The sequence below is a fragment of the Anthonomus grandis genome, chromosome 22, assembly GCF_022605725.1.
Source record: "Anthonomus grandis grandis chromosome 22, icAntGran1.3, whole genome shotgun sequence".
NCBI lineage: Eukaryota > Metazoa > Arthropoda > Insecta > Coleoptera > Curculionidae > Anthonomus > Anthonomus grandis.
Window position 1 is genome coordinate 21,852,125 of NC_065567.1, and position 9,036 is coordinate 21,861,160.

At 31.2% G+C, this 9,036-nt stretch overlaps 1 protein-coding gene across 2 annotated transcripts in view; it reads left to right on the forward strand.

Moving 5' to 3' along the window:
• Positions 1-9,036, forward strand: part of LOC126748631 (transcriptional coactivator YAP1-A) — a 52,292-nt gene that overhangs the window by 1,472 nt on the left and 41,784 nt on the right. The gene's annotated exons all lie outside the window — the stretch shown is intronic.

The window sequence follows — 9,036 nt, forward strand, 5'->3', positions numbered from 1 at the left end:
TTTTTGCTACCTATAACAAATGAAAATAAAAAAAATATATTTATAGTTTAATTTAAAAAGTATATAAAAGTACAAAAAAAATCAGTGGCGTACATGCTTACAATTGCCTAAAGCCTAAACCCAAGCAGCAAAAATATGCTTCAAATTATCATATAGCATGCTATACAGCATAAAAAAATTATTGTCATCAAACTTAATTTTATATGAATTTATATTTATTTACGACATACGACACGAAATATTTTGGCTAAACTACAGGGTAAAGTTTTTTTTATTAACCTCAAAAGCCATTACTATATAAACTTGATTACCTGCCATAAATCAGTTAATTTTACATACAAATAATGCATAAAACAATAAAAATTACAAGAAAATAATAGACATGTCAATTTGTTATCGCCTACTATGAAATACGAGGGCGGGTCAATAAGTCCGTGACTTTTTGGATAAAAGACAGGTTTTTATATAAAGTTATTTTATTTTTCAACATAGTTTCCTTTGAGTTCTATACACTTAGTTTAACGTTTCTCCAATTTTTTTATCCCTTCGGAAAAATATGATTTGTCGAGGTCATAAAAATAGGCATTTGTTTGAGAGATGATTTCGTCGTTGGAGTCAAATCTCTTTCCGCCGAGCCATTTCTTTAAGTTTGGGAATAGGAAATAGTCACTGGGGGCTAAATCTGGAGAATAGAATGGATGAGGGAGTAATTCGTAACCTAATTCATGGAATTTTGCCATGGAAACTGCACATGTGTAGACCCTTGCATTGTCCTGGTGGAAAAGAACTTTTTTTTTGGCCAAATGTGGCCTCTTTTCTTTCAGTTCCTCATTGAATCTATCCAATAAGTTGGTATAATATTCTTCATTCATTGTTTTTCCCTTTTGAAGATAGTTAATGTGGATTATACCGCGTGCATCCCAAAAAACGGTCGCCATGGCTGACAAACCCACCTTTGCCTTCTTGGGCGCTGATTCACCCCGAGAAATCCACTGTTTTGACTGCTGTTTGGTCTCCGGTGTGTTGTGGTGGATCCACGTTTTGTCCACGGTGACAAAACGACGCAAAAATTCGTCCATATTGCGGTTGAATAACGCCAAACACTTCTGGGAAATTATAAATAAATAGATAAATAATGCCTTTATTTGTACTTTTCAATAGTGTCTAGCCAAAGGCTAATCTACTTAACCTATTTAAAAAAATGTAAGCAAAATTATTTTAGATAGCACAACAGAAAGAAAAAAATTAACATTTGTAATGGTAACACTAATATTAATATAAAAATAAACAGATATACACCCATTGGTCCATAAAAATCAAAAAATTATAAAATAAGAAATACCTACTGACAATTTAGCTATTCTGTTTTGTTAAAAAATGCAGCTTTAGTTTTTTCTTGAAACCCGCTACTGACATTTCTTTTATAGGATTCGGAACAAGGTCATTGTAAATTGTCACCGCATTATACAGAAAACTACGACGAAAGAAGGCTGTTCGATATCTAGGAATTGACAACTTATTTATAAATCTCAGATTTGCTTCATGTAAATTTTTCCGAAAAGTAAGTTTTTTGCGGAGGTAGGGAGGAGTAGACGACGCTAGCAGTCTATGCACAAAAACCGCCAATTGCAAAGAGAACAGATTTTCCACGCGCAGCCAACCAAGTTCACATAGCCCTTGCAGAGACTCTATCATACTTTCTCAGTCCATAAATAAATCTGCAGCATTGATTTTGTAGCTTTTGCAAACGGTACGCAGTGATTTTGTCTAAACATGGAAAATAAACAATATTGCAGTAATTCATAATAGGTAATACTAAAGACTCACACAGTTTTTTCCTTACCTTAAAATTAATTATATTTCTGTTTGCATACAATGGCTTTAAAGAATAGTATGACTTTTTAATAACATTAGAAACGTGTAACTTAAAGCGCAATTCATCATCCAAAAGCAATCCAAGATTTTTTGCACATTCAACCATACTTAGCTGATTACCTCCCACAAAAAGCTTTAAACCGTCCAATGCAAACCTTTTGTGTTCTTAGAAGTAAAGCACATAACACAACACTTTGAAGGATTGAGTTTTAAATTATTTTGAGAGGAAAAGAAGGAAATTCTAGAAAGATCGTCGTTTATTTTATTTGATGCCTCCAATACAGATTCAGCTTTAAAAGAATGATAAATTTGCATATCATCCGCGAACCCCTGGATCTGGCAGTATTTTACAACTTTAAACAAATCAGAAACATACATCAGAAATAAGAGAGGTCCCAAAACAGATCCCTGAGGTACTCCAGATGTTATATATTTGATATTTGAAAAAGTCTGATCTTCCAAGACCACCATTTGCCTTCTGTTGGATAAGTAGGATTTAAAAAACATTTGGGAAACATTATCAAAGCCATAATAAGCCAATTTTGCCAAAAGCAAATGATGATCCAAGGTGTCAAAATGCTTTATAAGTGCTGTGGAGTCACCTTTATCCATTGCAGAAATTATCTCTTGGGTAACGTTTAGTAAGACAGATGTCGTGCTATGTTGTTTTCTAAACCCAGATTGCTTATGCGGAATAATATTATTGGAGGTGAGAAAGTCATAAATTTGCGGCTGTATAAACTTTTCCAAAACTTTAGCGATGACCGGGATAATTGAAATTGGTCTAAGGTCGCTGAAATTAGTTAAATTATTAATTTTTGTCACACGGTTGCGTTTTGTGGTTGATTGTAAGCAAACGCGGCACCCATCCTGTGAAAAGCTTTCTCATACCCAAATGATCATTCAAAATTGAAACTACTGAACCATGTGAGATGCCTATGGCTTCCACAATCTCTCTCACTTTCAATCTCCGATCGGCTAAAACCATATCGTGAATTTTTTCGATTGGTTTTGGATGTAGAGACCTCGACTGGGCATCCAGAACGTTCGGCATCTTCCGTGCTTGTACGGCCACATCGAAATTCAGTAAACCACTTCTTTACCATGGAAATGGATGGTGCAGAGTCCCCATAATATTTATCAAGCTTAGCCTTGGTTTGAGTGATGGTTTTTTTCCGTAAAAAATAATGCTTAATGAGCACACGAAATTCACTTTTTTCCATTTTCTTCTCAAAACGAGTGGTAGTCTGCTATCAACAGCTGTCAAACACAAACTAAATGACGCAGCTTGTTCAAATTTTGACAGGCGTCAACCGACAGTTCTCTGTTGACAGGAGCAGAGTTGCCATTTCCATTAAAGGGCGGGAAATTCAAAAAGTCATGGACTTATTGACTCGCCCTCGTATTATGTTTCATTAAAAAAAAATCGGCATTTTAATTAATTATTGCTATTTTTTATAAAAATGTGAAAGTTTAGGTATAGAAAGGCCTTATTAAATTCGAAAAAGAATTCAATATCACATTTATTGTTGATATAAAATACAGGGTGCAACTTATTGCCTTGTAAAAACTGTGATAATTTAAACCTACATTTTGAACGTCCTGTATAAAATAGTAATTTTTTTGCAAATGAAATGCAAAATTGATTAATTTGGTGCTACTCAGTGTAAATGTGGTAGAAAAAGAGAAAACACATGTTAAGGAATTTATCATTGAAATTGTCTCAGTATTTTCACAAAATATAAAATATTTCGAAAACTTTAATATTTAGGCTGGGTAAACCTTAATAAAACATGCATTTATTTACGATTTACATTTCAAAAATCAAATAATATACAAGGTGTTCCATTAAAAAAACATAGCTTCGATATGTTTTACCCCCTGTAGTAGTAAGGGTGGGAGAGCTAGAGCTCGGCAAGCAGGCCTAAACAGTCCCTTTTCGCCAACCCCCTGTATGTCATTAAAATAATTTTAAAAGATACTTCTGGAACGCGTCTGATAATCCTCATTGAAAAATATGAAAGATACCAGATCAAACTTAAAAAAAATAATTTTTTTTTTAAAATAAATATCTGAGTTATTTCTAGTGGTAAGTGCCTAATTGAAGCCTGTAATTAAATTATCCGGTCTAGTGGCGTCTCAGGAAATACCTTATCGACAATAATTGGGAAAAAAAAATTATAAAACATTTTTCTCTATTAAAAAATTTATTTGCAACTTGAATAAACTATAAAGTAATTGATAATAAAGTTCAATAATAAATTACGATTTATAACGTTTGTACTACCGACAACAAATCCTAATAGAAAAGAATAAAAAATATTTTTAATAGTTCAATTTAAAAAGTATATAAAATTAAAAAAAAATCAGTGACGTATTTTTACGGCGGCATGTTTACAATTTGCTAAAGCCTAAACCCAAGCAGCACAAATTAATACGCTTTAAATTATCATATAGCACGCTATATAATATTATAAAAACAAATTATTATTGTCATTAAACTTAATTTTATAAGAATTTATATACTTTTTTATATTTATTCAGATACATTTTGACTAAACTAAAAAAAATTTACCTCAAAAGCCATAATTATTTAAACTTGATTACACGTCATAAATCAGTTACTTTTACATACAAAAAATGCATAAAACAATAAAAATTACAAGAAAATAATAGACATGTCAGTTTGTTATCGCCTACTATTAAATATCATGTTTTAATTTTTTTTTAAATCCGGATTTTAATTAATTATTGCTTTTGTTTATAAAAATGTGAAAGTTTAGGTATAGAAAGGCCTTATTAAACTCGAAAAAGAATTCAATGTCATATTTATTGGTGATATAAAATACAGGGTGCAACTTATTGCCTTGTAAAAACTGTAATAATTTAAACCTAGTTTTTGAACGTCCTGTATAAAATAGTAATTTTTTTACAAATGAAATGTAAAATTTAATCATTTATTGCTCCTCAGTGCAAATATGGTATAAAAAAATTAAGGAATTTACCATTTAAATTGTCTCAGTATTTTCACAAAATATAAAATATCTCGAAAACTTTAATGATTAGGCTGGGTTAACCTTAATAAAACCTAACTTTATTTAGGATGTAGAATCCAAAAATCAAATAATATACAGGGTATTCCATTAAAAAAAAATATATCTTTGATATGTTTCTGCACTTTGAAACACTTTGTATATACTTCTGGAACGCCTCTGATAATTCCAATTTTTAATTTTTTTTAACCTGTAGTTTAGCCGTAATATTCCATGTCGTATATGGTGAATAACCCTGTATAGTGTTTGAGCGCAAAAAAGGCCCAGGCTAATAAAATATTTTTATTTCATTCAACTCGTTTAATATAACAATATAAAAGCGCTTCCAATTTATAATAAAGCATAAATAACATTATTTTATTGATACTTTATTAATTATAATAAAACGTTACTAATATAACTAAACTAAGATATAATACTTCTGTTTAAAAAAAGGTTCTTAATGTTATATTATTGCTTTATTACTAACTTAGACTCTATACAGTGCTTTCATTTCAAAACGATCCACCCTTAATAACTTTCTTAAAAAAAAAAAAAAAAAAAAAAAAACACGTCAAATTAGATATTCAGGGGGACGTTTAATTATGCATTTACTGAAGTTCTGTCAATCACCTCCTCACCTCCAGCTAACCTCACTTTAATATGTCAAATGGGAACCTCCATCGTGTGATACATCATAGTAAGGAGCGTAAAATTCTCCATTCAACAGTACCAAAAATGATATCGGTAAATGTGTAAGCAAATAGTTAGCGAAAATTTCTAGAAATAATGAATATTTTATTTACGCCAAACTTTGGTATGTCATGGTGTCAATGGCTACCCCATGGTGTGATACATTATTTTAAAGGGCATTCATTATGCTATCAATGGTTGTAAAAAAAAATAAAATTGATTGACCAAGAAGCAATTAAAGTCTAAATCGGTAGGGTAGAAAACCAAATTTAATTAGTTTAACAAATTTTTTTTTATTAAATGTTCAAAATGCGCGCCGTTATTAGCAAGACAATAAAAAAGACTATTTTCAAACTCCTTACGAACATTGGCAAGGGTCTGCCCGCTAATTTCTCTGCATTCTTGAAATATTCTATTTTTTAAATACTTCTCAATACTCTCAGGTGGGGTTTTATAAACTTTGCTTTTTAAGTAGCCCCAAAGAAAAAAGTCTAGTGGGGTTAGGTTTGGAGACCGCGCAGGCCATTCGATTGCACCACGTCTGCCAATCCACTTTTCTCGAAAATTTTCATCAAGCCACTCTCGAACTACCAAAGTGTAGTGCGCGGGAGCTCCATCCTGCTGAAAATGTATATTATTTTCAATCAATAACATAGCACCATGTTGATCTACTTGATTTTCCATAGATTGGATTATGGAAGGGTATAAATGAAATTTTTTAAAGAAATTTCGCCAGTCAAATTTTCTTCCAAAAAAAATGGTCCGAATATTTCATTCCCATAAATTCCTGCACAAACATTACTTTTTTGGGGATATTGGGTATGGCCTTCCCGAAAAACATGCGGATTTTCATTATCCCAGTATCTACAGTTATGTTTGTTCACCAGGCCATTTAAAAAAAAGGTCGATTCGTCACTGAAGCAAATGTTCTTCAATAAATGGGGATCGTCGTCAATTCGCTGGTACATCACTTCACAAAATTGAATTCTCCTATCAAAATCATCTTCTCCGAGTTCATGAAGAATATGAATTTTATAAGGAAAGAACTTATTTTTTTTTAAACTCTATGTACCAGTGGAAATATTTGTTAGTTTTGCGGCCTTTGGTATAGACAAAGTTGGATCCATAGCAAATTGTCCTAGTGGTTCAACTTGGCATGCTTCATCGACAACTCTATTTTCATATTTTTTCTTATTGCAAATCGATCCCGTCTCTTCAAATTTTCGTATCAATTCTAATACGTATTTATGATTCACGTTTTTATCTTGAAACCTTTCATTGAATGCTCTCGCGGTTCTGCGAGCACACCGATCTTGAGCTCCATAAAGGAAAATTATTTCTATTCTTTCGGCTAGCGTATACACCATTTTATTAACTCACTGTTTTAACTAAAATTAAAAAATTATACGCGTCAAACTGATAGTTTTAACAATAATAAATCGCCTGTTTTTTAAACGCCTTAAAAAAGTAAGGTATTGCAGTGTTTTTTTGTGCCTATTAGGTAGGTTTCGCAAAAAATATAAGTGAAATAAATACACATACAAAGTTATAAGACTGCAAAAAAAATTTGAAGACACTCTTTTTTCTCGCAAATAACGGTACACATTCATTCTTAAGAAAGTTATTAAGGGTGGATCGTTTTGAAATGAAAGCACTGTATATTAACAATGACGCGAATTGCGGAAGTATATATAAAAGAACTATAGACAAAACATAATCATAAATACGAGGTTAAACAAGATTTATTTAAAGCTATATATCCTGTTCAACAGTTCAATGCTGCAAGTTGCTATAACCTGAAATTAAAATTGACGTATCTCTACTTGTTTCTATAGAAAATTGCGATTAATGATTTATTTGTCGCAAATACAGAATTTTATATAAATGTAATTAAATTATTTTAAACTTGGTGTCTAATAGAGGTAACAGGATTTTGACGAAAAAAGTCGCATTGTACTTCATTTAAAATAAGAAAGTTATGGCCTATAAGAAAATTATAAATCGGAAATGACAAGAAGCAACTGAGTACATTGTTTTACCTTAAAATGTCCCATAAAATTACTAATTTACTGACGACAATTTTATATATTAAAATATGAACGATATATCTTTTAATTACGCAGAAACAAATCGACTTAAGTCGAGGTTTCCAGCACTTTTAGAGTAATTTTTTAAATTTTAGTAGATAATCTCATTGGATTCATGAAGATATAATGGATAGGAAACCTTGAAAAAATTCAAGATAAACTTTCTGTCTGATGAAACTGCCAAAGAGAACGAGAGTTCTGTGGAAAAACTCAATCAAATAAAAAACTCTTCCAAATCCAAACATCAGAAAAGGATGTTAAATATAAGGATAAAAGATTGAGATATGAGCTTATACAGATCAAAAAGAGATGGAAAACCTAATTTCTACTAGTCCGTCCCTTGGCTCTCAAAATCTGGCCTAAAATCCGGCCTTTTGTTGAAGTCAGACCCTTTAAATGACTTGAATGGGCTGGCAGGTCGTTCGTCAGGTACCTGCTCTTTCACATAGAATTACCGAGAAACAAGGACCTGTCGGATCGACCCAACAGGGATTTAAACAAGGGGGAGAAAAAAAACTGTTTTATCAGTTTATGTTGTATGGTGAACAAATGATTGTCGGCACTTTTCACCGACAAAACGTCGGAATTTTAAAATTGGTCTCTCCAAGCAAAAACCGTACAGTCAATGAGACTTAAAAGTTTTTATTTTTAAAGCGGAAATCCCCGGTTACATGCGTGTAATTTAATATCTACATTATATGCATACAGGTGCACCTTTCATGGGAATGTTTTGTTAATAATATATTTTTTTTTAATTTATTGCACGGTACAATGGACAGTTGTTTGCCCAACCGGTGATGGTTAAGTTGAGAATACTGTTGTAGGTCTTCAAAGATGATTGCAGTTTTTGTTCTCTTAGGTACAAAAACTATTAGTTGCAGACCGTAATTGAATTTAATATTTTACCCATTATGGACATGATTTCTTTATATCAGGCCCATCATTTATAAAAAATCACTATAAAATTATGTTGAATGAAAAAATATTTCTAATCTACGTACTATTTTTTTTTACAAAAACTTAGCAATTTACGAGAAATTAAATTTTAGGTGATAGTTCAAAATTAAATATTTTAAAATTCTTTAGGAATTTTAAGTAGAATTTGTAAAATTTACAATAAAATTTTGTAAATTTACATCGGTATATTTTAAAATTACAGCTTGGACATATTTACATTATTGCCTTTTTTGGAGGAGGTGTTTCAAGATTTTCACCCACTGTAGTGAAAAAAATTTTGGTTCCAAAGATAGTTCTTATTATTGTGAACAACTTAATCTTAACCTTTTTTCTTTTACTCTCAGAAATTTAATATTAAAAAATTAAAAGTGATTTTTTAAAAAAATGTATGG